General features: G+C 51.5%; 1 long non-coding RNA gene across 1 annotated transcript in view; it reads left to right on the forward strand.

Moving 5' to 3' along the window:
- Positions 1 to 25,468, forward strand: part of LOC122173255 (uncharacterized) — a 48,001-nt gene that overhangs the window by 1,372 nt on the left and 21,161 nt on the right. Inside the window, exons 2-3 of the long non-coding RNA XR_010592406.1 lie at positions 13,066 to 13,152; positions 14,341 to 14,461. This is a non-coding gene — a long non-coding RNA (uncharacterized LOC122173255). The remainder of the gene's footprint in view (positions 1 to 13,065; positions 13,153 to 14,340; positions 14,462 to 25,468) is intronic.

Below are 25,468 nucleotides of genomic sequence, written 5' to 3' on the forward strand. Positions count from 1 at the left end.
TCTTGGTGGACAGTGACTCCCTATGTGAACGTGATACTTAGCACTGCTCTCGTACGGTACAGCTTCAGAATGCTGTCAAACCTCAGCCAAGCCTGATAGCGCCCAGTGAGGCAGGCCGCTCTGTTTTTCAGAGGAGGATCCCAAGGCACTCCAGTTAATGGCCTGCTTTTCAGAGGTGCCGAGTACCAGCAGCTCTCACTGAAGTCAATGGGAGCCTCACTGATCAGTGCCTAGGAATGCTGGCCCATAATTGCTTGCCCTAGGTGTGACAAAGCGGGAATTTTCTGTATGTTTTTATGAACCCTGCTTGCCTCAGTTTCCCTCTGTACTTTGCATGGCTACGCAGTGGGTGCAAAAGGGTTAACACGGCTCCTGGAACAGCTCAGGACATAAGGTGTGGGTGTCATCTTGCTGGCTGGGTCTCAATGAATAGGTCTTTAAGGAACTGATTGAAACCAACCCAGATCACCAAGGGGTTCAGAGGGAGAAAATGCAATCTCCAGTGACCGAACAATCAACACTCAACAGTGGGAAACTTGGGTGGGTGGAGTTGTGAACTCAGTGTGACCTTGCCTGGAGACAAAGGACTGGGAAGTGACCAGCTGGGGACAACGAGTGGGCTTCTGGCAGTAGCTGGATTTGCCCAAGGAATCTGGGAGAGACAGAACCTGAAATGGAATCCATTACAGCTTGGCTGATTGATTGCTCTGGCTTGGCCAGACGGGCCTAGCTTTTAACCTTCATTTTTCCATGCTAACCTGAGCACTTCCAGTGCCATGTTCCGGTTGTCTAATGCTACTCTGTTCTGAAAATGCTGCTTGGTGTCACTGAAGATCCTTGCCCAGGGGCACTGGTCCCCGGAGAGGGCACAAGTCTCAGTGTGGACTCGCAGGGCAGAGCTCATGGTGTGAAGTAGGAGTGCTTGAGTCCAGAGGCTCCTTCTCAGAGGTGTTGAGGCCATGAGGCCTACCATGAAGGAAGGGTGAGTTCTTGGGGGGCTGGCTCGCTGAAGGGGTTCCTCCAAGACACTGTTCAAAAGCTGGGGCATAGCACCGACCCTGTGATGGGCAGCGCCAAGATTAGAATTGAGAAATTCCTGGCTCCCAGCCCTGTGCTCCATCCGCTGGCAAGCACAGGCTCTCGCTGTTGCATAGCAAAGTAACTGTACAATGCACTTTGGTTTTGCAATGGACTCATCTGGCAGTTTATGCAGTTTATTATGGTTACCTCATAACTTATATCCACCAGGAGCACTGTGCTAAATTTCTGCTGAGACTGAGGCCAAAGGTTAGTTCTTCCCCAGTGTCTAGCTCTAAGCCCTCGCCTAGTGGTAGAAATCGCTTCTCGGCTCTCTATGAGCTGAGGGATGAAACCATTCTCTACTATCTGTTCTTATCAGTTTAATATCTGGGCCCCTCTCCTGGGTTTTGATGTAGCTGCAGAATAAATGATCACTGCTCTGAAGAGGTTCTAGGGCTATTTGGGTACCAGAGAGCTCTTGGCCAAATCCATCTACTCACCCACTGGTATTTTTTAACTAGTGATATTGATAATGGAAGATAATGGAGCAAGTAATTAAGGAAATCATCTGCAAACACTTGGAAGGTGGTAAGGTGATAGGGAACAGCCAGCATGGATTTGTGAAGAACAAATCATGTCAAACCAATCTGATAGCTTTCTTTGATAGGATAACGAGCCTTGTGGATAAGGGTGAAGCTGTGGATGTGGTATACCTAGACTTTAGTAAGGCATTTGATACGGTCTCGCATGATATTCTTATCGATAAACTAGGCAAATACAATTTAGATGGGGCTACTATAAGGTGGGTGCATAACTGGCTGGATAACCGTACTCAGAGAGTTGTTATTAATGGTTCCCAATCCTGCTGGAAAGGCATAACGAGTGGGGTACCGCAGGGGTCTGTTTTGGGACCGGCGCTGTTCAATATCTTCATCAACGACTTAGATATTGGCATAGAAAGTACGCTTATTAAGTTTGCGGATGATACGAAACTGGGAGGGATTGCAACTGCTTTGGAGGACAGGGTCATCATTCAAAATGATCTGGACAAATTGGAGAAATGGGCTGAGTTAAACAGGATGAAGTTTAACAAAGACAAATGCAAAGTGCTCCACTTAGGAAGGAAAAATCAGTTTCACACATATAGAATGGGAAGAGACTGTCTAGGAAGGAGTACGGCAGAAAGGGATCTAGGGGTTATAGTGGACCACAAGCTAAATATGAGTCAACAGTGTGATGCTGTTGCAAAAAAAGCAAACATGATTCTGGGATGTATTAACAGGTGTGTTGTGAGCAACACACGAGAAGTCATTCTTCCGCTCTACTCTGCTCTGGTTAGGCCTCAGCTGGAGTATTGTGTCCAGTTCTGGGCACCGCATTTTAAAAAAGATGTGGAGAAATTGGAAAGGGTCCAGAGAAGAGCAACAAGAATGATTAAAGGTCTTGAGAACGTGACCTATGAAGGAAGGCTGAAAGAATTGGGTTTGTTTAGTTTGGAAAAGAGAAGACTGAGAGGGGACATGATAGCAGTTTTCAGGTATTTAAAAGGGTGTCATAAGGAGGAGGGAGAAAACTTGTTCACCTTAGCCTCTAAGGATAGAACCAGAAGCAATGGGTTTAAACTGCAGCAAGGGAGGTCTAGGTTGGACATTAGGAAAAAGTTCCTAACTGTCAGGGTGGTTAAACACTGGAATAAATTGCCTAGGGAGGTTGTGGAATCTCCATCTCTTGAGATATTTAAGAGTAGGTTAGATAAATGTCTATCAGGGATGGTCTAGACGGTATTTGGTCCTGCCATGCGGGCAGGGGACTGGACTCGATGACCTCTCGAGGTCCCTTCCAGTCCTAGAATCTATGAATCTATGAATATTTCCCATCCTTGGTATGGTGACATGAAATCACCCAAGGTACCAAGCTATAGGAGGGTAGGGATCAAACTTGGAGGTGATTTCTCTCAGCAAATGTGCAGTGCTTACAAATAGATCGCTGAGCAATAACTGGAAAGCCAGCCCTCCACCGCCTTTTAAAATCCTGCTTTATGTCCGTGGCAGGCACATCATCACAGTCTACCAGACAAGCAGCAGTGTCCCATGGCTGCAGTGGATATCTGTATTCAGTGCTCGCTGCAGGATAACAAACCCTGTCAGCAATACACAAATATTGTTTCATATCCCGGAAATCAGATCCCAGTCGGTTTCCTTCATTATTATGTTTGACGTGTGTGTCTCTGGATGATGTCCGAATATATCAGCATCTGAGTGGATTGTATATCTGAGATCTCTTCCAGACTTGTGCTTTTTAAAGTGGTGATTTCCACAGCACCCTTACAACTCGTGTGTGGTGGCAATGTGACACATCATGATTGCATTGGAGGGTGTAGTGTTTGGTCCCAGGATCTTGTTTTGCTGTCGGGTCCATAGGCCCAGTTCAATCAGACAATCACCCTGGCAAATCTCAGGTCTCCTGTTTGTACCCTTATTGTTCACACTGATGCTTCCCATCTTGGCAGAGTAAGTGGAACTCAACAGCTCAGATCTCATCTGCCTCTCTTCATCTCTAGGGAGGAGAAGGCTACGACTCTCAAAGGTCTTCCAGAGATCTGATTTTGAACTGCATCCCCAGAACTCTGGCTGGCCGCAGGAAGTGTTTCTAAGCGGCACTGCTCCTGCCACACTCCAGCTAACCACAGTACTCTACAGTGCCTTTCATTCAGTTGTCTCAAACACTCATGAACTAAGCCTCACAGCACCCCTGGGAGGCAGCAAATCTTAGCCCCATTTTACAGATAGGAAAACTGGGGCACTGAGCTGCTAAGTTACTTGCTCAAGGCCACACAGCAAGTCAGTGGCAGAGCTGGGAAGTCCTGACTCCCTGTCTCCTACTCCAAACCAATAGGCTATGCTGCCGGCACGCACACTTTCTCCGTGTCACACAGTGCATGCTTCAAATGGGAAAGCAATTCCACATCACAGTAGTTTAGCCCCCCTCTCCCACGGGGCCAGGAGCTGGCCTCTGTGCTCCTCCCTGGAGTCTGTGGCCGGGAGAGTGATGTTTTCTTTTTGAATTAGATACCTTTGTTTTCCTTCTGAAGCTGTGACTCAGGCTTCTGAGAATGAGCTGGAGAACAGTGGCTGGCTAGCATTGTCCTAGGTGATGCTTTTAGTGTATTGCCAGATCTTAGGATTCAATTTCCTGTATTTTTAAATGTGAGGAGTGTCTCTGCTTGGAGGCTATGCTGAGGAGGGTCTTTGCAGGGTCTGCCTGACTGTCTAGGTTCTTGGTATCTGGGAGCCCTCCAAAAAGAAAAGTTACAAAGGCCAGTAGACGAAGGCCTAGAGCCAAAAGGCATGATGGCACCTAACTTCCAATGCCTTTGTAGATCTGGGCCCAATTTCCTCCCTGCTTCCCCAATGGCAATCAGGCTAATTTTGATTCACTGTTATTTCTCTCTTCTCGCTGCTCTCATTTGGGCTGTGGGGTCCCTTTAAAAATGCCCCACCTCACCCAGAATCCCAAATAGCCTGTGGGCCTCCATCTTGACTTTAGGAATGTAAAAATATAAACTGGCTGATGATCTTAGTTTCTTGTCATCCTTACTGTAACTCCACTGAGTTTGGTGGCATTACGCCAGGATCGGTTTGCCCATGAGACTTTACAAGACTCTATGAATCTCTATAAATTAATATGAAAATAAATTAACATGAAGGAATCAAACTCCATGTACTCCCTTTCTCCCCCCTCAAATCAGCCAAGAAAGCCCTGTAGAAGTGCTGACAACTGCTGTCTGTGGCATTAGTCAGTTCTTCTGTCCCATCCCCATTCCCACACCAGTAAAATGAAGAACTTGTTGGTTCTGTCTTCGAGATTAAAGTATAAGGAGCCAATTGATTTTCCTCCTCTCCTCATTAGTGCGGTCTGACAATAAATAAAACAAATATTTCCAATCTTGAGGAGTGAGCAAAATGCTCAGATACTGTCTGTCACTGTGGGCTGGGGAGCCGGGATTCATCTTTATGGAGAATCAATAACTGGAACAGAGGAATCAGCAGTACCCAAATTAAAAGTCACTGGCAATTTCTGCTCTCGTATTTCATGTCTTTTGCTCTTATGAAATAGTAATTTACTGATAAATAAATCATCAGAGGAGAAAGGAAAACACTCGGCCGTATTATTTTTAAGCACGTTGTTCTGCCCCTGCCCCCTTGAAAAGGTTGGGGCAAATGGAGTTGCTTCAGAAGCGGTAGAGGGTTTGGGGAGACTAGACTGTGAGCTCTCTGGGCAGGGACTGTTTTGTGCTCTGTGTTTACACAAAGCCATACAATGGGCCCAGTCCCTGGGGGATGTGAGATTTTAGCATGTTACGATGCCTTGTTAATAACATTCCACTTCCCTGCCACCAGCGATTCTGTGGTCACATCCATTCCTAGCAGTTGTGCAGTGGAACTCCCCGACATTACCGTGATCCTCCAACTGGATGCTGCTAGCCACCTGACTCATCACACGTGCTACTGACCCACTTTAGGGTCTGGGGGGTGGGGAGGGATTGATCTCCATGCCATATTGGCTGGGACCTTGGGAGAATTTCCTCTGGAGCACCAAGAAGGGAAGGACCATCATGATCAACTGGCTACATCCAATATGATCAGTTCCCTGTCATCACAAGGGGTGGGCAATGGGGGCCTTGGTCCTCACAGTTTGTCTTTGATCCTGTGTTTCAAGGTTGCCTTGCACGTAGTCTAAAAGGTAAATAGTCAACTAGGGTCTGGGCAAAAGGGTGGCCCTGGAAAGAAGCGGGGAGGAGGGGGATCATTTCCTTCCCCAGCCACTTGTTTTGTTTGGTGAAGGAGCTGCTCATTTGGGAACTGTAATGACATGTACAAATCCCACACACTGGGCCAGGGCAGGAAGGGTCTGTCCCAAAGACAGTGTCTTAAATCTACCCCACCCACAACAGCTGTTACAAACCCAAGCCTGGTGGGAGAGCCCGGCAGCCTTAGTCAGTAGTGAGGAGGGCACAGAACAGAGGAGGAGGCAGGCTGGGCTCCTGCCAAGGGAAGCTGTTTGGTAGGACAAGGGGCTTGCAGTGTTTCTCAAATGTGGCCACCAGGAGCTTTTCTTGAGGCCACAGCCTTCTGGGCGGTGACGGGGGGGAAGGGGCAAAGCAGCGGCCCCTCCCCCAGGGCTGCCAGCAGTGGTTGGGCCCTGTCCCCGAGACACACAAGCTGGAGGAGCAGGCAGCCAGTGGGTTCCCCACCTTCCCAGGGGCTGTGAGGTCGGACTTCAGCCCTGGGGTGGCAGGTGGCAGGCTCCAGCCACAGGACTTTGGGCTCCATTCCCCAGCCACGCGGTGGCCCTGAGCTCCACACCCCCTAATCAATCCTGGCCCCTGCTGCCTCCCCCAGTACTCCATCACCCCCTGGCCCCACTGCTCCCATACCCACCTCCTCATTCAGGACTTAATTTGTCCCCAGGCTTGCCGGGGCTGAGTAAGTCTGCTGGGAAAAGTGATATTTGTTTGTATGTTTATATCACTTTTCCCAGCAGACTTAGTAGCTAGCAAGTCTTTAAAAAAGCAAACAAACCACCACCAAAAAAGCAAAAGAAACAAGAAAAAAGACAACATGCAAAGCACCTGATTTGTTCTATTCTGGACATGGATATGTGCATATTTATTTGTTTTTCCCAAAGCTAATTAAATATTGTAGGAAAAATTATCAGAGCGGCCACCAGCAAGAGTTGGTGGCCACACTCTGAGGCCAACAACCTTTTTGTTGTGAGTACCCCTAGGGGAGCAGGTGTGATTGTCCAGGACTCCTTCAGCGAAGGCGATGCACAGTCCATAGGGTTCTGCTTCCTCTGAGAACAGGCTGCTTGACCAGTTGGTGATGGGAGACCCTGAGCAGCTTGCCTGAGAAAGAAAGGAAAGGCCCAGTGAGGGCTTCCCCTGGTGCTGCCCCCTGCCCATTCCAGCTCAGGCCAAGGTGCTGTAATTGGGTTAAGTGAAAAGGCTCTTTTCCCGCCAATGCCTGGTGGTGTGGATGTTTCTGGCCCCTGTTGCGGCCAGTTACTGCTGGGATGACTCCCTCCGGAGAGCTGAGTGCAGCCCTGTGGAGCAGTGTGTTCCCTCTCTGCGCAGCCCTCCAGAAACTCACCCCCTCTTCAGTGCCAGATTTCCCTGCTGGGCTTTGTTTCTGTGACCCTGGTGTGGCAGGAGGTAGAAAGTCCCCACTCCCTGCAGGGGCAGGAGGCAGAGGAGACGGCGACGCTCTGAGATTGGAGCTGGCAGGATCGTGTGTCTGGCAGGGAACCTGCAGACTAATATCTCCAGACTAAGTGCACCTTCTGGGATTGGAACCTGTTTGCCTGTAATTTATAACATGCTCCACAGGCTGCTTCTTACTCTAATCCCTCACTTTAATTTACGGCACCAATGTACTGTATAAATCCACCCCAAGTATTACAGCCCCAGGGAGGAGAATGGATGGGAGCAAACGCTGCACAGCACCTGTCCCGGAGAGTATCAGAGGGGTAGCCGTGTTAGTCTGAATCTGTAAAAAGCAACAGAGGGTCCTGTGGCACCTTAGAGACTAACAGAAGTACTGGGAGCATAAGCTTTCGTGGGTAAGAACCTCACTTCTTCAGATGCAAGTAATGGAAATCTCCAGAGGCAGGTATATATCAGTGTGGAGATAACGAGGTTAGTTCACCCGTTCACCATGGGGCACCCGCATGGCCCCACAATATGCCAACATTTTTATGGCTGACCTGGAACAACGCTTCCTCAGCTCCCGTCCACTCATGCCCCTTCTCTACCTACGCTATATTGATGACATCTTCATCATCTGGACCCATGGGAAGGAGGCCCTGGAAGAATTCCACCATGCTTTCAACAGCTTCCACCCCACCATCAACCTCAGCCTGGACCAATCTACACGGGAGGTCCACTTCCTGGACACCACTGTACAAATAAGCGATGGCCACATTAACACCACCCTATACCGAAAACCCACCGACCGCTATGCCTACCTTCATGCCTCCAGCTTCCACCCCGGCCACACCACACGATCCATCGTCTACAGCCAAGCACTGAGGTACAATCGCATCTGCTCCAACCCCTCAGACAGAGACCAACACCTACAAGATCTTCACCAAGCATTCTCAAAACTACGATACCCACACAAGGAAATAAAGAAACAAATCAACAGAGCCAGACGTGTACCCAGAAGCCTCCTGCTACAAGACAGGCCCAGAAGAGAAACCAACAGAACTCCACTGGCCATCACCTACAGTCCTCAGCTTAAACCTCTCCAACGCATCATCAGTGATCTACAACCCATCCTGGACAATGATCCCTCACTTTCACAGACCTTGGGAGGCAGGCCAGTCCTCGCCCACAGACAACCTGCCAACCTTAAGCATATTCTCACCAGCAACCACGCACCGCACCATAACAACTCTCACTCAGGAACCAACCCATGCAACAAACCTCGATGCCAACTCTGCCCACATATCTACACCAGCAACACCATCACTGGACCTAACCAGATCAGCTACAACATCACCGGCTCATTCACCTGCACGTCCACCAATGTTATATATGCCATCATATGCCAGCAATGCCCCTCTGCTATGTACATTGGCCAAACTGGACAGTCACTACGCAAGAGGATAAATGGACACAAGTCAGATATCAGGAATGGCAATATACAAAAACCTGTAGGAGAACACTTCAACCTCCCTGGCCACACAATAGCAGATGTAAAGGTTGCCATCTTACAGCAAAAAAACTTCAGGACCAGACTCCAAAGAGAAACTGCTGAGCTCCAGTTCATTTGCAAATTTGACACCATCAGATCAGGATTAAACAAAGACTGTGAATGGCTATCCAACTACAGAAACAGTTTCTCCTCCCTTGGTGTTCACACCTCAACTGCTAGCAGAGCACCTCACCCTCCCTGATTGAACTAACCTCGTTATCTCCACACTGATATATACCTGCCTCTGGAGATTTCCATTACTTGCATCTGAAGAAGTGAGGTTCTTACCCACGAAAGCTTATGCTCCCAGTACTTCTGTTAGTCTCTAAGGTGCCACAGGACCCTCTGTTGCTTTGTCCCGGAGAGAACGTCAATGCAACAGTCACACAACAGTGCAGGGTGTGGGCTGCTGCTGTCTCAGGTCCCCGCTCCTGTCCTGGCTTGTTTACTCTCTTTGATTGAGGCTCGGGTTGTTTTGGGATCTAAATTACTTATCTGAGCATCTCACCATCGCTACAGTGTTCATCTGCCCAGCTCCTCTGTGTGGCAGGGCAGGGCTATTATCAGCGCAGATGGAAAACTGAGGCACGGAGAGACTAAGTGACTGGCCCAAGGTCACACAGGGAGTCTGTGGTGGAGCAAGGATTTGAGCCCAGGTCTCCCAAGTCCCAGTCTAGTGCCTGAACCATTGGTGCATCCTTCCTCAATGAACCCCAGTAGATTGAGAGGATGAGTGACTGGAAGCCCTGAATGGGGAAATCGTTCCAGCCCTTGTTACAACAGAAGTTACTGTCAGTCCTCCCAGCGAGTTCGGGTCATTCCTGTCCTGTCCAAAGTCCGTTCTTGGCGCCCACACGGCTTGGGCCCGGGGCTGGAATACGGGGCAGGAGGAACATGGTGTGGGGTGAAGGCTGGGTTTGGATGTTCTGGCTGGTCTGGGCAGGTTCAGATTTAATCAGAGATGGACTCGAGCCCCAAACCCGGCTCCGGCTCCAGGCTGGATTTCAGGCAGCCCAAAGTTCTGAGGTGTTTGGACTCAGGGTTGGCTGGGCCAGGCGTGTGATTGGAGTTCAGCTAACTGCCGTCAGCAGGGACCATCCTGTACACTGCACCCTCCAAGGGTTGTTCAGCCTTGCCCTGCGCCCGGCATCGCTAGCCTCTCTCCTCCTGTTGTGACCCGTCTGCCCCGTCAGCTTGCTCCTCCCTGGCCAGAGGGAAGATGAATGGTTGGCTCATCCCTTGGAGTGAAGGGTTCTTGTCTCTCCAAGAACTTGTGCTAACCAGACCTCCTGGGACTGGATGCCCATGTGGGAAGAGAGGGCCCATGCCTGGGAGCCAGGTGGGCTCAACCAAGGCAGCCTAGCTGGGAGGGTGTTTGTTGGAGACAGGATTTTGATGGATCTAGGTCTGGAACCTCACAGGAGCGTCTTGGATCCCAGCCTGGGAGAAGGAGCTTCACTGGCTTGGGCGGATACTGAGTCAAGGGGCTTAGAAGCCGTTCTGAATGGCAGGAGAAACGACGACCTCTCCCTGCCCTCCAGCGTGCCGGATAGCCAGCAGACATCGGCCGTGCTGTCCCTGCCATGGGCGCGCTCAGCAGGCCCCCCTGAGCCAGGCCCCACTGGAGTGATTGCCCGGCGGCTCAGTTCCTGCCCACCGCCCGCCGCTGGCAGTGATGTATTGCTGTGTGCTGGGGCAGAGGGGGAGGTCTGTCCTGTCACTACCCCCCCACACACACACTGTGGGGCAGGCAGGTGAAGTCATGCCTGTGTCAGCTCATCCATCTCTGCTGTTCAGGCTCGTCCCGGGGGAGGCACAGGCCTCGACAGCGCTAAGTGGGTTGGAGGCGGATGCAATTCTAGAGAACAAGATTCCCTTGTAATTTGTTACATATTAAAGTTCTGGGCTGAAAACTTGTTTCAAGCTCTCAGCTCTGGCAAGGGAATGAGGTTTTAATTCCCTCATTTCATTTGCCATTTGCCTCCCGCTGTCTCTGTTCGCTGGCGCTTAGTCCACAGAGGAGCAAGCCAGGCTATCAATCCTGAAAGGAAACAGCCACGAGAAGTGTCTTTGCTCTCTGGAGGTGGGATCAACCTGAAACGTGATTGTGACGAGCTGGGGGTCTATGAAATTGACGGCGTAATAATGTTGGCCAGTGCCCCGCAGAATGTTCAGGGGCTGTGTGCATTTCCACCCCAACAGCCCAGCTCCCCAATCCTGGCTCGACTGTGCCACCCCTGGGTCGTTCCCCCCCAGCTCTGCTAGTGCCCCTCCGTTGTACTACGCAGAAACTCCTGCTATTCCAGGTCACAGCCCCTGCATATGTCTGAATCCCGAGTGCTCACTGCAAGCTGAGCCATAGGGTGCAATGCTAAAAAATACACTCGAGAGGGGACGTCGTCTGCTGCCTCCATGCCAATCTGAAGCCAGGTTTCTGAAGATAGTTACTCTTCCTCCTCGCCCCATCCCACTTGGTGCCAACTGCTGCTGGGAGTGGCTGAGACTGGATGGGCTGGGAGCTCTCTGAATCCAATACCTCTTAGGCCTTCCCTGCAGTGATTTCTGCTGAAAACAGGTGGGGGGGTGTGTGGCTGTGAGCGCCCTCCACTGCTAAGGGGCATCCACCATTCCCAACGGAGACGCCAGTGGTGGGAAGCTGGCTCTGGAGAAACGACAAGCTTCTTACAATAGTGTGACGTGATTTATAGACAACTGAATAACTGGTAGCGGCTCTGTCCTCCATCTGTATCCAGCGCCGGGATCAGAGTAGGTTTTCTACTCCATGGAGTTGAGACAGGTGATGGATAACTCTGACGTGGTCCATCTCTGTAGAGTCATCCCAGAAGTGATGGGACAGGTGGGAAAAAAAAGCCCTTCTTCAGGTTCCATCCGGCCTATGCGCTACTCCTGCCTGTCTTGGTGTCTGTGACCTCCGCTCCAGAGTCCCCAGCCAGCGTTCCTGGTAGTCCAATGCAAAGGGCAGAAAATGGAGGGCTCCCACACCCCGCACTTGTCAAGATGAAAGGTTTAGCAGAGTCCAAATCTCATTTCCAGCTCCTCCTGCAGCCTCGGCTGAGTCATCTCCCTGCTAAGGGGGAGTGCGTGGGTTGGCCTCGGCGTTAGCCTGTTTATCTCTGCCTTCGCCAAGCCTGACGCTGGCTCAACCACGGCTATTTGTCAGCCTGGGGATGAGCCGAGATGAGCTCCCTGTGCCCTAAAACAAGCCTCTCTGTCATCCTGCCCACTAGCTCAGCCAGTCCTCTGGCCAGAGCCGGGGTGTGGACACTGCTGTGGGGACTGGAGGGCTCCTGAGAGAAGTATGGACTCAAGCCCCCAGCTGTGGTGTGAGTGGAATGACCGTGCTCCAGTCTTACAATGCAACGCCAGAGCCTCAGCGTTCTGGAGAGCAGATGCTTTAAAAACACTTGCTCATCGTGTGGCTGAGTGACAGACTCTGCTCTGGGCGATGAGGTCAGTGTGGGAGCCCCCAGACTTAACCTCTTTCTCCTTTTGTATCCCTGAGCTGAACCAGCGGGGACGATAGGTTTGTACAGGTGCTGCTAGCCCGGATGCTGTCTATACCTCCCCGACCTCTTGCACCACAGCCCCTAGCAGTGCCCTGGGTCTCCTCTTGCTATCCCTCGCAGCTGAGTAGCTGATTCCTCAGCCTCACCCTGCAGTGCTTTACCTGTCCCTCAGCTACCACCACCTCCCTGCTCCCAAGTGCCTCATGCGGCCTGCCAGCTAGGCACAGATCTGATAGTTGCCTGGTCCCCAGGAGAAAGGAGGTGGGTTTTTGGCAGCAGTAGAAGAGTTGAAGTCTTCATAGAGTTTAGCAGCCCTCTTTGCATATGAAATGGAACGTCTCAGGAGAGCAACTCCAGCGTGAGCCATCTCTCCAGGTGACTGACTGACACCAAGCTCTCTGTGCTAATGATGTTAAAAGCTTTTCAGCTCTGTGCGGTCACCGGCTCTTACCCACTCACTGCCGCACTTTGGAGTTGGCTCATTCGCGATGTTACATAAACGCCGAACGGGAGACCTCGTCCCAAACGGCTGCTGGGTTTCGTCCCAGCCGCGCTTTCTGGGTCCGTCCAAGCAAGATGGTCTGAGTGGCCCCTCACAGCACCACGCAGGCTCAATCCTGCATCTCAAAGACAGGTGGCGTCAAGGGTGTGCAGCACCTAATGGGATCAGGCCCTTGCACCTTCGAAAAGCTTTCTTTCCCCAAGGGAACGTAGTGCTGCTGAGAGGGAACTGGAGAATGAAATCTTCTATTTTTCCACAGGGTGGTGCCAATGCAAACTTCCCCACTCCAGGCCACCCGTCCACCTCTGCCCGGACAAGAGGTGACCTCCCCTAGCCAGGAGAATGGGTGAGTTCAGCCTCCATGGTCTCTGGAGACTACCTAGTATGGTTTCTGTGAGGGGGACATGCCCAATGGGGTGAACCTTTCTAGGGCTGGTGTGGCAGCATCTGCAGCACTGACTTGGGGTGAGTTAACTCAAGCCCCGAGCACCAAGAACTCGTTACTGGATGTCCCAGGGCCTGACATGACATGAGGAGCAACAGAGCGATTGCCCTGCCATGCTCTCCCCATAGGAACAGAGTGTCCAAGACCCAATTCATTCTGCTAGCACCCACAAGTTAAGGAGGGGAATAATGGCTGGGTACTTGGGGACTGAGGCTCAGGAATGGCCTAGGGAAAGAGGGTGACAGTAACTGGCTGCTTGTGAGATTTAGGGTTGAGGGCCCCAGGGGAGGAGCGTGAGAGTAGCTGGTTCTTCAGGGACGAGGGACGTGGGAGCATCTGTGGCAGCTTTCAATCCAGTAGGGTGCCCTGTTACAAAGTCGGGGATGTGAGAACATGAGGGAGAATATTGGGGGGCTGGTCTCATCCAGCCCGAGGGGCCAGAGAAGGACCAATGGCTCTAGTTATTTTTTGGGAGAAGGTGTGGGCCCCACACTGGCTCTGAAAGGGTTAATGGGCCCCAGGAACAAACTGGGCTGCACCTGGAGGGCGGGTCAGATTTAATGATGAGCCCCAGCTGGGGCAGGCCCGGTGTGGTTAGTGCAAAGAAAGGCAGTCCTGGATCCTTCCCTGAATACAGACAGCTGGCAGGGGAGAGAGGAAGCAGCCCCTGGGAGTGGAGCAGATTGATAAAGCCCTGATAAAAGGGGCAGCACTGGGAGGGGGTCAGTAGAGGAACAGCGAGGGAAACGGAAGGGGCCCGAAAGGCCAAGCCTGAGGTGGGTGAAAGTTGGTTTGGATTTGTGGGGGGAAGGCCTGGGCAAAGACCACGATAGGAAGAAGCCCAGGGAGGTAGCAGGGGCAGGTCTGAACAGATGGACCTGGCCTGCTCACTGTCGTGTTCCTGGGCTGCACCCCTGGGTAGTGGGAGGGCTCCGGCTCCTCTGCCAGCCACTGGAGGATGTGGTCCTGGGCCCCTTACATCGGGGGCTTCAGACATTGGAAAGCCCCGAGCCAATGGGGTGTAAGGACCACGGGCCCCAGAGTTGGGCTGGAGACCTAATGTAAGGACCTTGGACTTCCGTTTATTAGACTCGTTCCCCTGATGGGGTGGACTTGTTTACGGGAAGAGCACCGGAGCACCCATCAGCGGGGGACACTAGAGAGGAGAGAGCCTGGTTCACCACATCCAGCCATGAGGGGCCCATCACGGGTGAGTGTGCTCTTTCCCAGCCTCCGAGGCTGTGGTTTTCAACCTTTTTAGGCTGCATATCCCGTTCCAAATAACACGGTGTATCGTGTACCCCCATCCAAGATAGGGTCAGAATATACCTTGGATTAGATTGCCAAATCTTACTAAATCGAATGCATTGTTCACTGTTACAGGATTTTCCTTGTGTACCCCCTGATGAGAGTGTGCGTACCCCTAGGGATGTCCCTAAGAGAATAAATTCTCCCTGGCCAGTTTAGTGCACGGCAGGATTTTCAACCCATCCAACAAGAGACTGTCTAGGACATTCCACGTGGGACCCTGCTCTTATCTCGTCTGCTTCTTAATGCTGCAGCTTTTCCTATAACCACAAGGGAGCAGCATTGGCCCTGCTTACTGATCTGCAGATGTAGCTGTGGTTGTGGGGAGGTTTCCTGATGGAGCTGCTGTTCCTTCACAACAGCTCTTCCACAAACAGGGGAGATCTTCTTTTCTCTCCTCATATGGCAGCCGTTCCATACCCCTAAGCATTTTTGTTGCCCTTTTCTGAACCAATCTATCTTTTTGTGAGATGGGGCGACCACATCTGTGCGCCGTATTCAAGATGGATTTATATAAAGGCAATAGGATATTTTCTGTCTTATTATCTATCCCTTAATGATTCCCAACGTTCTGTTCGCTTTTTGGCTGCCGCTGCACAATGAGTGGATGTTTTCAGAGAACTATCCACAGTGACTCCAAGATCTCTTTCTTGGGTGGTCACAGCTAATTCAGACCCCATCGTTTTATATATATAGTTGGGATTATGTTTTCCAATGTGCATTACTTTGCATTTATCAACCTTGAATTTCATCTGCCATTTTGTTGTCCAGTCACCCAGTTTTGAGTGCTCCTTTTGTAGCTCTTTGCAGTCTGCCTGGGACTTTACTATTTTGAGTAGTTTTGTATGATTTGCAAATTTTGCCACAAAAACAACAAGGAGTCTGGTGGCACCTTAAAGACTAACAGATTTATTAATAATTAGTAATAAATCTGTTAGTCTTTAAGGTGCCACCAGACTCCTTGTTGTTTTTGTAGATACAGACTAACACGGCTACCCCCTGATACTTGACACCATGCAAGGCACTAAATTTTGCCACCTCACTGTTTACCCCTTTTTCCAGATCATTTATGAATATGTTGAATAGGACTGATCCCGGTACCGACCCCTGGGGAACACCACTATTTACCTTTCTCCATTCTGAAACCTGACTATTTATTCCTACCCGTTGTTTCCTATCTTTTAACCAATCCATGAGAACCTTCCCTCTTATCCCATGACAGCTTACTTTGCTTAATAGCTTTTGGTGAGGGACCTTGTCAAAACTTTTTGAAAATCCAAGTACACTATATCCACTGGATACCCCCTGTACACATGCTTGTTGACCCCCTCAAAGAATTCTAGTAGATTGGTGAGGCATGATTTCCCTTAACAAAAACCATGTTGTCTATTCCCTGACAAGTTATCTTCATCTATGTGTCTGACAATTTTTTGTGTTTTACTATAGTTTCAACCACTTTGCCCGGTACTGAAGTCAGGTTTACCGGCCTGTAATTGCTGGGGTCACCTCTGGAGCCCTTTTTAAAAATTGGTGTCACATTAGCTATCCGCCAGTCATTTGGTACAGGAGCTAATTTAAATGATAGGTTACAGACGACAGTTAGTAGTTCTGCAATTTCACATTAGAGTTCCTTCAGAACTCTTGGGTGAATGGCACCTAGTGTCCAGTCATTAGTAGAAATGCACTGTTTGCGCCTCACCATCTCTCTGTTGGTGAGTCAATCCCTGTGCACATCTCTGAAAAGTACTTATAAGTGTGGGTGTAAGCAGGTGTGTGTTGAAAACTCTAGCAGTTGAGTGTCTCCTCTTCCTGGGCTGATGTCACTGTGATGACTGGCTGGTAGCTTTGTTCTTCGGTGGATCTTTTAATTTAAATGCTTTGCTTGTTACTCCATTTGTACCTGCTGTGCCGACAATTGTATTATGGGTAATGACAGGTGTCCCTTGGAGGATTATGGGAAAATTGTGGGTGGGAGAAGACAGGTCAGTATGTGTATTGACCTCAAACTGGCAGCTACAATGGAGCGGGATTTCTGGATATGCGATTCAGCCCCTACAAGGGTGAGTGAGGGAGAAATGCAGTATTTGACCTGATGGGACGATGCAGATTGTGACCCGAGGAATCTTTACGTTAAAATGTGCTAAGAAGGCAGTGCTCTGATCTGGATTCAAATCCAGCTTAGACTGGGTACTGGGTTTGAGACTCAGCAGGGAGGGTGTATGCTTGACAGCACTGACACTCAGCAAGCAGTTCTCGTGAGATTTTTGGTTTAGGATGACAGACATCTGTCAAGAACAGCTAACTTGGGGAGAGCACCACCATTCTGGGACAGGGTCTCATGGGAACAACAACCATTTTTGCCTGGATTTGGCTGTGCCCAAATTGGCACCGGAACGTAACCGCCTTCCAGTTCTAGATCCATCCTGAAATCCAAACTGCAGGGGTCAGCTTGTACCCGGGGATTCATTTTTGGTTCTCTTCTAATTAAAATGACAGGTTTCAGGTGCCACAAGTACTCCTGTTCTAATTAAAATGCAGCCCTTGCTCCTGGTTGGGGGTACGTGCAGGGTGGAACAAAGGTGAGAACTCAACCAGCACTTCCTATTCATGTATCAAGGGAAAGACAAGGACACGCAAATGTGGGGCTAGTTGAGCAAATGTGTGCAATTGCGCACCTAATTTGCACATGCAAATAAGCTAACAGCATACAAAGTGCCAGTTAGATGCCAGGGTAGCTAATTGTACGAAGTATGTGTGCAGTGTTGCTAAGCGCGTGTGTATCAGAGCGGTGCTCTTTCAATGGAAAAACCAAAACTTGTGTGCAAAGCATGTGCAGACGCTGGGGGCTACTGGCCACTTGCCAACACAGTCCTCTGTGTTACACAAGCTGGGCTCCCTACTCTGTTTTGGGGGGAGAGGGTGGACGGGGAGGGTGTTTTGTGTCCTGGGGTTTCTGGAGGCAATTCAAGCTTCATGAGTGGAAACCAAACAAACACCCGCCCATCCCCCTGTATCATACAGCTGGGCCTGTTACGCAGCCTCCCCATTGGCATGAACAGCAGAGCTGATGTTGGGAGGACTCTCCTTCCATGTGTCTAGCGGGTTGGGACTTGGGCTGTAATTAATGCCAGCCATTTGGTTTGCCGCTTTGCAGACAGCTTTACATTTCAAAGGGTCGGTGATCCCAGTGGCTGGCAGGCCAGCTGAGCTCCATCTGGTTCCATTAGCCAGCCCAGGGCAGAGGGGCATGTTCCCTGACCACCTGGGTTATTAATAACTCGGGGCATTGCAGATGTGTCTGTCGGAGCTTTGCAGGGATGCTTTTTCCCTTGGCTAGTAGTGGTCACGGGTCCCTTCTTGCCCACCCTGAATAGGCTGCCAGCAGAACTCTGGGAATATGGACCAGACCATGGGCAGAGGAACAGTGACCTCCTCAAGTCCATCTTACTTTCATCTCTTGTCATAGAGTTGGGCCCCGTACGGTCTGTACCACACAGGGCCCTAAACAGGCAGAGACGGCATTGATCAGGGAGGTGATCGTGAGCTCCTCCCCAGAACTAGGTGAGCCACAGCTAGAATCTCGCATTCAGGGTTGGGCGCTTCAGTAGCTGCAAGATGTTTACAAATGGAAGGAAATCCACAGAACTACCAGGAAATGTGAAGGGATGCGGGGGTGGGGGAGCGCATCAGGAGACAGAACAAGCACACACACGTATGGCTTGGTTAAACGTGGGCCGAGGGATGATGTGAGAGAATATGGGGTAGGAACGCCAAGGACAGGAACTGTTTAGGCACTTCCAAGGGGAGGTGCTGTGAGGACTAATGGGGAAAGCGAGGAAAGGAAAGCGTTGGCTTGGTATCAGTGGGGGGGAAGTGTCCCGACATGGAGATCTTAGACAGGGGAACAGACTCCCCGGGGAAGCGGTGAGGGCCCTATTGACTAAGGTGAAACACTGGAGAATGCATGCTGGGGAGCAATCCTGCCTTTTTGGGAGTGGAGAAGATGAACGTGTAGGTGTCTGGCATCTCTAGCTTCGTTGATCCAGTTCCAATGAACTGGAGAGCACGTGGGGCTGTCTAAGCCCTGGGGCTAAGCAGCACTAATTGCTGGTGGCTTGTTGGTAGCGAAGGAGTCTGGCTTGGCAGCGTCACGGTAAGAACGTGGACCCACGGTATTGGAAGGAGAGAGAATCTCCAGCAGAGAAGGGGAGTCTTGTCCTGGGGGTAGAGCTCATGCACCGGAGAACTTGCTCCCAAGAAGCCATGTGCTTTTAGGTGCTGAGGGTTGGCCCCAGTTGAGTTGGCAGCTCTCCAGGAGCTGAGGTGAGCAGCCTCCTCTCTTAGCTGGCAAAGGCGGGAAGGGGCTTGGGGGAGATGGATACGGGGGCAACATAAAGCATTTCTCTCCTGCCTTGGGCATCGAGAGAGAATGGAGCCTCCCGTGCTGCACCATGTACCTGGCTGGTTTCCTCTGAAGGGCTGGCACTTCAGACGACAGCTGGGCTGCACCAGAACTGCAGCTGGGAAAGGGTTGACGAGAGCAAACATTTGTCATTGGGAATGAAAGGACCTTATGTCCTGACATCAGGTTTAGTTATGAATCACTGATTAGGGAGCAGGTCTGGGCTTAGTTATGAATCACTGATTAGGGAGCAGGTAAACTCCTGTCCGCGTTTACACCAGTGTAAAACTGGAGCAACTCCATGGAAGGCAATGGGGTTTCATTGCATTTACACCTGTGTAAACCAAAGCAGAATTTGGGCTGTGGTTTCTGAGGCGAGTTTCCAGAGACTTGCCTGGAGTGAATGGCAGCTTGCTGCTGTTGCTGTGGCAACTGGCTGGTCAGGATGAAAGTAAAGAGTTTGAGTGGAATAAAACGTCAAAAAATCCATCTAGAAATCCTGGCGTGAGCTGGAGAGGGGCAGAGGGGGGGTTCTGAGCAGGCACTGCTGCCTGGGAGGAGCACGGCTCTGAAGATGGCAGGACTCTGTTCTTGCTAAGAATGGAGGCCGAAAGTTGGTTAGAAGACAAAGTTAGAAATGATGGTTCTTCTGCCGTTTCCACGTGGAGCCACTTGCACTTAACAAAATCCCCACAAAAATCTTATTTCCAATTTTACCTCCTCTCCCCTTTGTTTCCTTTTCCATTTCGCCAATGAACGCAGCAGCTGGACAAATAGCCAGCGGATTCTCCTCTCCCTTTCCTGCTCTCTTCTCTGCAGGGTCCTGCACTACTCATCACTGTAGCGCTGGGCACCTTTCACTAGCGCGGGGAGCGACGTGATTCCCAGCCACTGTGTGGCTTGTTCATTCTCTCCTCCTCTTCCCGGGTGTGCCGGGCAAGGGCTTGTTTGGGGGTTTTGTGACTGACTCTTGAAAAGCTGAGGATTGAGGAATTCTCCACAAGTTAGAGCAGCAAAAGGAAACATGAGAATCGTCCTGGTCCCCAGTCACTCAATCGTGTTCAGCAGCAAACTGGGAACAGGGAGGGGATGGGAAAAAAAAATGTTGCCGTTTTAAATTCCATTTGATTTCATTGATAAGCTTGGTTCTTTCCCCCAAAATAATCAATTTAGAAAAAAGGCCGTTGATTGAAAGGGGGGGAGAGGGGGAAGCTAGCTGAAACTGGAGTTTCCTTATCTTATCTCGAGGCTGGTCTGTCGATGGAGCAAAGCTCGGGACTGAAGGAAGAGGAAGACTATATTCTCTCTTCCAAAAGGCTTGGCTTGAAAGGAAACCTGCTCCCCCTTGAGTCTAACAGAGCATGCTCTATTGAAAGAGAGAAATAAGGGAAGGAGATTTCACCCAGCAGAACGTTCACCATGGGAGCCCTGCTCTCATCGGCCAACCAGGGCTAAATGACCAACTGTGCTGAATGAATCCCCCCTTTTGCCCTTGGAAAGCATGGTCCATCCAGGTCAGGGCTGGAGTCCCTTGGAGAGGCTCTGTGTGGGGAGCTCAGTAATGAAAGAGCATGGGGACGGTGTAGTCTCAGCTGGTTTAAAGTGGAGCAGAGAGAAGTGAAGAGCTGGACAAAGGTGGAGATTGTTGGGCCTTTTTGCCCCTGGGGACAAGAATTCCTCTTGGGAGAGGCCTGGGTCGAGCCGTTTGAGACCAGCTGAGAACAAGCTGATGGGGAGGGTGAATTCCATGTGCCTCCCTGCAGCCGAGGATTCCTCCACATCGGGGTTGGGGATCCACGCGTGCAGGAGCTGGTGAGGCTGACAGCGGAAGTGATGTAGAAACAGCACTCGCTTCTTATGGGGGTAGAGGTGAGTCCTGTAGACTGGCCAATTGGAGACGGGCAGGACCTAAGTAAACTAAAAAGGCACAAGATCCCATGGTGACCTTGAGTGGGGGGGTTCCCTTGGGCTGGGGGCTGGGGAAGCTTTCCAGTGCAGCCTAGAAGGGGTGGATATTCCCTGGTCAGGGATGAGATGTATTGGTACATGAATTTCCTCCTCCCTCTAAACGCCCTTCCCACAGCTGGGATTGCAATAGCTCCCAGCAGTTACCTTCCCACCAAGGGAAAGCAAAACTAGCCAGCAAATAAAGCTCTTGGGAAGCTTTTTCTCAGCCCTCTTCTTCTCTTAAGAAATAACTGAACCAAAGGAACCCACCTCGGAGCCCGAGGGCTTGCAGGGAAGGCACACTGGAGAGTTGTGATCCCCGTGCTCACGAGGAACCAGACGCTTGCCCCAGCCATTGGAGCAGTGGTGGGGTTGGGGATTTTCATGTTACGGTCTGAAGACCATCTCCCCCGAGCTGCAGCGGAGTAGAGATGGGAGCGTCTGGGCAGTGTAGAGCACCATCCATTTACTAATGGAGGGAGTGCCGCCTCCCGGTCTGCTTCTCCAGGAGGACAGGGAGGAACAAGACACACGAGAACAAGAAAGCAAGAGGACTGGAGGAGGGCACTCAGCCAAGCCTCAGGGAGAAGAAGTCTGCATTATCTCTGTCTGGTCCCTAGTCCCACCAGTGTGGTGGGGAAGCCACGGCACGGTCAGGGCTGTGAGTTCGCTGCATTCAATCAAATACAGCTACAAAAGCCAGTGGCCCAAATAGCCAGGCCCTCAGCTGTGGCATGAAGAGACCTCGCGTGTGGGATATTCCCCCTCCTTGGAGGGTGTGACAATTCCATGGGCTTGCAGACTTCCCAGCCAGTAGCTAGTCGGTGCTGGGGCGGGCTTTCCATTTGACAATGCTCTCACTCCTCCAAAAATACCTGCCTCTGCTACTCCAGCGCCAGAAAAATCTGTCGGGGTTTGTTCTCTCTACACTTCCAGCCAGCCCTGGCCACGCATCCGTGTGCGCATGCACTGGAGCAGACAGGCCATCCGCTAGAGGGCCGTGGCATGTACCAGCTCTTACACTAATGAGACGCGTTTAATGAGCAGTTCCTATGAGTGGCAAAGCTGTGGGCCTTTGTTCTTAGGGGCTGGTGCTAGAGCTGCAGGAGCGACAGCGGGAGATCTTGTGCTGTTGCATGGTGTGGCCGGCATGCAAAGAGAGTGTCTCATGGGATCGCTCCCATTCCTCACCATGCAGAGACCCCTTCTGCACCCTGGAAATGGAATATCCGCCCTGGGGCAAAGTGTGGCGGAAGCATTTAATGTCTTTCTAGCTCTTCTAATGCCATTTCATAGCTGCAAACGAGGAGCCAGCACCATGTGACCGGCCAGCTCTCTGTGGTTCACCAACTGGTGCTCCATGGACCACGGTTGACCACAGCTTGCAAGCCGCTGCGCTAGAGCTTTGCAATGCTGAGGCCTCACCCCCTGCGAGGGTGGAATCTATGTATCCAGAGAGCTCGGCTTGGATGCAACCTCTGGCTCTCAGACAGACCCGGCTCCGTGGCCAGTTTTACCAGTGTGCCAACTGCGAGAATTCACATGGCTCAGCTGGTATTCAAAATCTAGGAACTCAGCTCTGTTCCACCTCTAGCCACCAATCCACATGAGCTCCTCAGCGATCTGCGTGGTCGTCCCGCTCAGGGTATGAAGCTTCTGCTTCCTCCCTGCACACAATGGAAAATGATCGAGAGGAGCCGTCTCAGAGGAACTGGTGTCCGGACGTGGTGTGGCGTACCCATGCGTTGATGTCTTCAGCCCACGTGGGGGAGAGGTGGGAGGAAGTGAAATGCTCATCTGAGGGTTTATTACCTCTGCAAATGCTGGGTTGGTTCATTGCACTGCTAGGTCCTCGCACTCCAATGTCCTTTGGGGAAATCGAGCCCCTGGCGAGTCAGACTTGGCCTTTGATACTTGCCCACTTTTGCCAGTGATGATGCCAGGCTGTAGTAAATCTGTGGACACTATGGCTTGCAGCTCAATGTGCCTTTCTCTCTCCATCCTGTTTCTTGATCCTCGCTGGCCGTATCTGGATTCTCTTCTCTCTAGTCCTCTGTTCTACATGGACCAAGGAAGGCTACTACTTCAGATGCCATTGGCCAACACCTGGTCCGTAGAGCAGTTCTGGGTTTTAATTCTCTATTCTGATTTCCCCCTTTCCCACATATTTGGCTGCACCTGGGTGCTGGTGTGTGTGTGCGTCACAGGAGGCCTGGGCTCCCATACTCCTCCCCAGGAAGCAAAGAAGGTTTGTTTGTTTCCCTTTAGCACCATTTGCTTTAGCTTTTTTCTGACATTTCTCCAGCTGTGTGATGCAGGAAAAGCACCAGATGCAATTAGCTCAGCTGGCACCATCCTATCCCAGGGGACAATGCACAGAGGTTTCAGGAGAGTCTCTCCTTGGTAATTCTGCTCAGTCAGACAGCCGGGGGGAATAGGGCAACAGGGGAGGATTTGGGAAAGGTTCTGCTGGCCAGTGGAAGTTGGGGACTGATCCCAGCTCTAGACGGAGAGTCTGGCCTTGTGCGGTGTGAGTACAGCACATGGGAATGGTTCTGAACTCACAGCAGCAGCGCCTGAGTGGATGCATGGCTGGGAATGGAAGCGCTCCCCCAAGTAGGTGTTGGATTGACAGCAATGGTGCTTGACGCCTTCCATCCACAGAAGAGGTACAATAGGGGCAGTGGACGTGCGACACTCAGACCTGGACCCTTATCCACATCAGGAGGCTCAGTTGTGGATCCATGCCCTGTTCAGCTCTTGGCATGTTGGCCGCCTCATCAGACAAGGGCTCCAACCTGGGGTATTGCATGGTGATGTGGACACTTGGTCATTAGGAACTGGAGTGAGTGAGTGAGAACCAAGCTGAGGGGTGATGATAGAGAAGCCCTTCCCAATGCTCAGCAGTGCACGTTCTGGTTTGGTGGGTGGCGCTCGGATGCACAGCCCAGACGTGAAGAGCTGTCCCTTCACTGGACACCCTTTGGCACTTGAGCGCCAGGGGCTGCCAAGAACTTCCTCGAAGCAAGACAACGTTCCAGGGGTGGGTGCGCTTGGAATGAGTTTATCCTTGGAGAAAACACCCTATGCACCCTCACTAGTAGCCTTTCTGCCTGCCTGATGTTGTCTTCGAGACACACGGGAATCTGGGGTGTAACTACGACAATGAGGTGAGTGAGAGTCCCTCCTCTTCACTTGCCCTCCCAGTCTATGTACCGTGATGCCCTGGTGATGGAAGAGATGCAGAAGAGACTTCAAAGATGCTGCAGCACCGCAGGAGCTGGGGGTGACGCTTGTCCCTACGGCTGCAAGTCAGAGCGTGAATCCCGGCTGTTGGCCACATCGGGTGTGATGCAGCAGCTGGCCTGTGACGTCCTTGTTGTGTGCCCCCACCCACAGGTCTCTCGGCACACACGATCCATTTTTAAGCACTACATGGAAAATTCCACTAACGAGGTGTGACAGATCTCACTTCCCCGACTGAAGTGACGCCTTAGACCGGAGAACGCAGAGCAGCACTTCAGAATGTGCCGATGCTCGACTCTCCACGATGGATTAATGCGATGACGTGACAGGTGAATGTCACCGCCAACCTCCTCACGTCGGACCCTTGACCGGAATCGCCCACGCTGCTGGACTGATCACGTGACCTCTTCACTGAACAACTGCTCCTGTTCAGCAATTGGCAAGGACTCGTCTTATGTGCCGAGGGTCGTTCCATCGTTAACCTCTAAGGAGAACCTGCCTCTGAGACTGCAGTGACTGCTGGCGGGGGAGGGGAGGTGGGCGGGAAGAAGAGAGACTGAACCCTACATGGAGCAAGCCCAAGAAAGCCATAACGTTCTAGGGCTCCACATCTCCTTTGTCAGCATATCGGAGAGAGGGGGCCAAAGGCACTAGCTAAGCCCCACTTCAGGCAGGCATTGTGGAAACATCCTCCCTAAGCTCTGCCATGCACCTCAATCCAGACACGCAGCATCCCTTGCTGCTTCTCCTCTGGACCCCACCCAGCTCTGCTAACGCACTTCCCCGGTGGCCTGCAGTACGCTGGCTGTTCCAGGCCTGGATCTCGAATGCACAACCGGACACACGGCGCTGCAGGGTGGTTGTGATGGGGGCAAGGGAGGCCTATGCAGAGGCCATCTCACAAGCTTCCACGTCTGCTCTAAGCCCGGGTCTCACTTCCCTGCTTTGTGCCAGGCTCCTTGGGCTTCTCTTTTAAAAAAATCTTTCCAGGGACCCATCGGAGGGCATGGGGAGAGCTGGATCTCCAGAGCTGCTGACACACAGACAAGTCAACTATCAGTCAAACCAAGCTGCTGAGGAGCCCTGAAGGTGCTTGGATGATGGGCAGCAGTTGTGAAACAAGCTCACTCCATTTCCTAGTGGACAAGTGACACCTACAGAGAGGCCAAGGACTGGCCGGGCCGTGGAGACTGAGTTCCCCGCTCTCTTCCCTAGAAGCAACCCCTCCCAGGGAAACCTGTTGAGGGGTCAGCATGGCAGGAGGTAGCCCTGCTCTGTGGATTTCACTCTCTTCTGGGCTCTCGGTCGGGGCCA

The sequence above is a fragment of the Chrysemys picta genome, chromosome 13 (genome assembly GCF_011386835.1).
Source record: "Chrysemys picta bellii isolate R12L10 chromosome 13, ASM1138683v2, whole genome shotgun sequence".
NCBI classification, from domain to species: domain Eukaryota; kingdom Metazoa; phylum Chordata; order Testudines; family Emydidae; genus Chrysemys; species Chrysemys picta.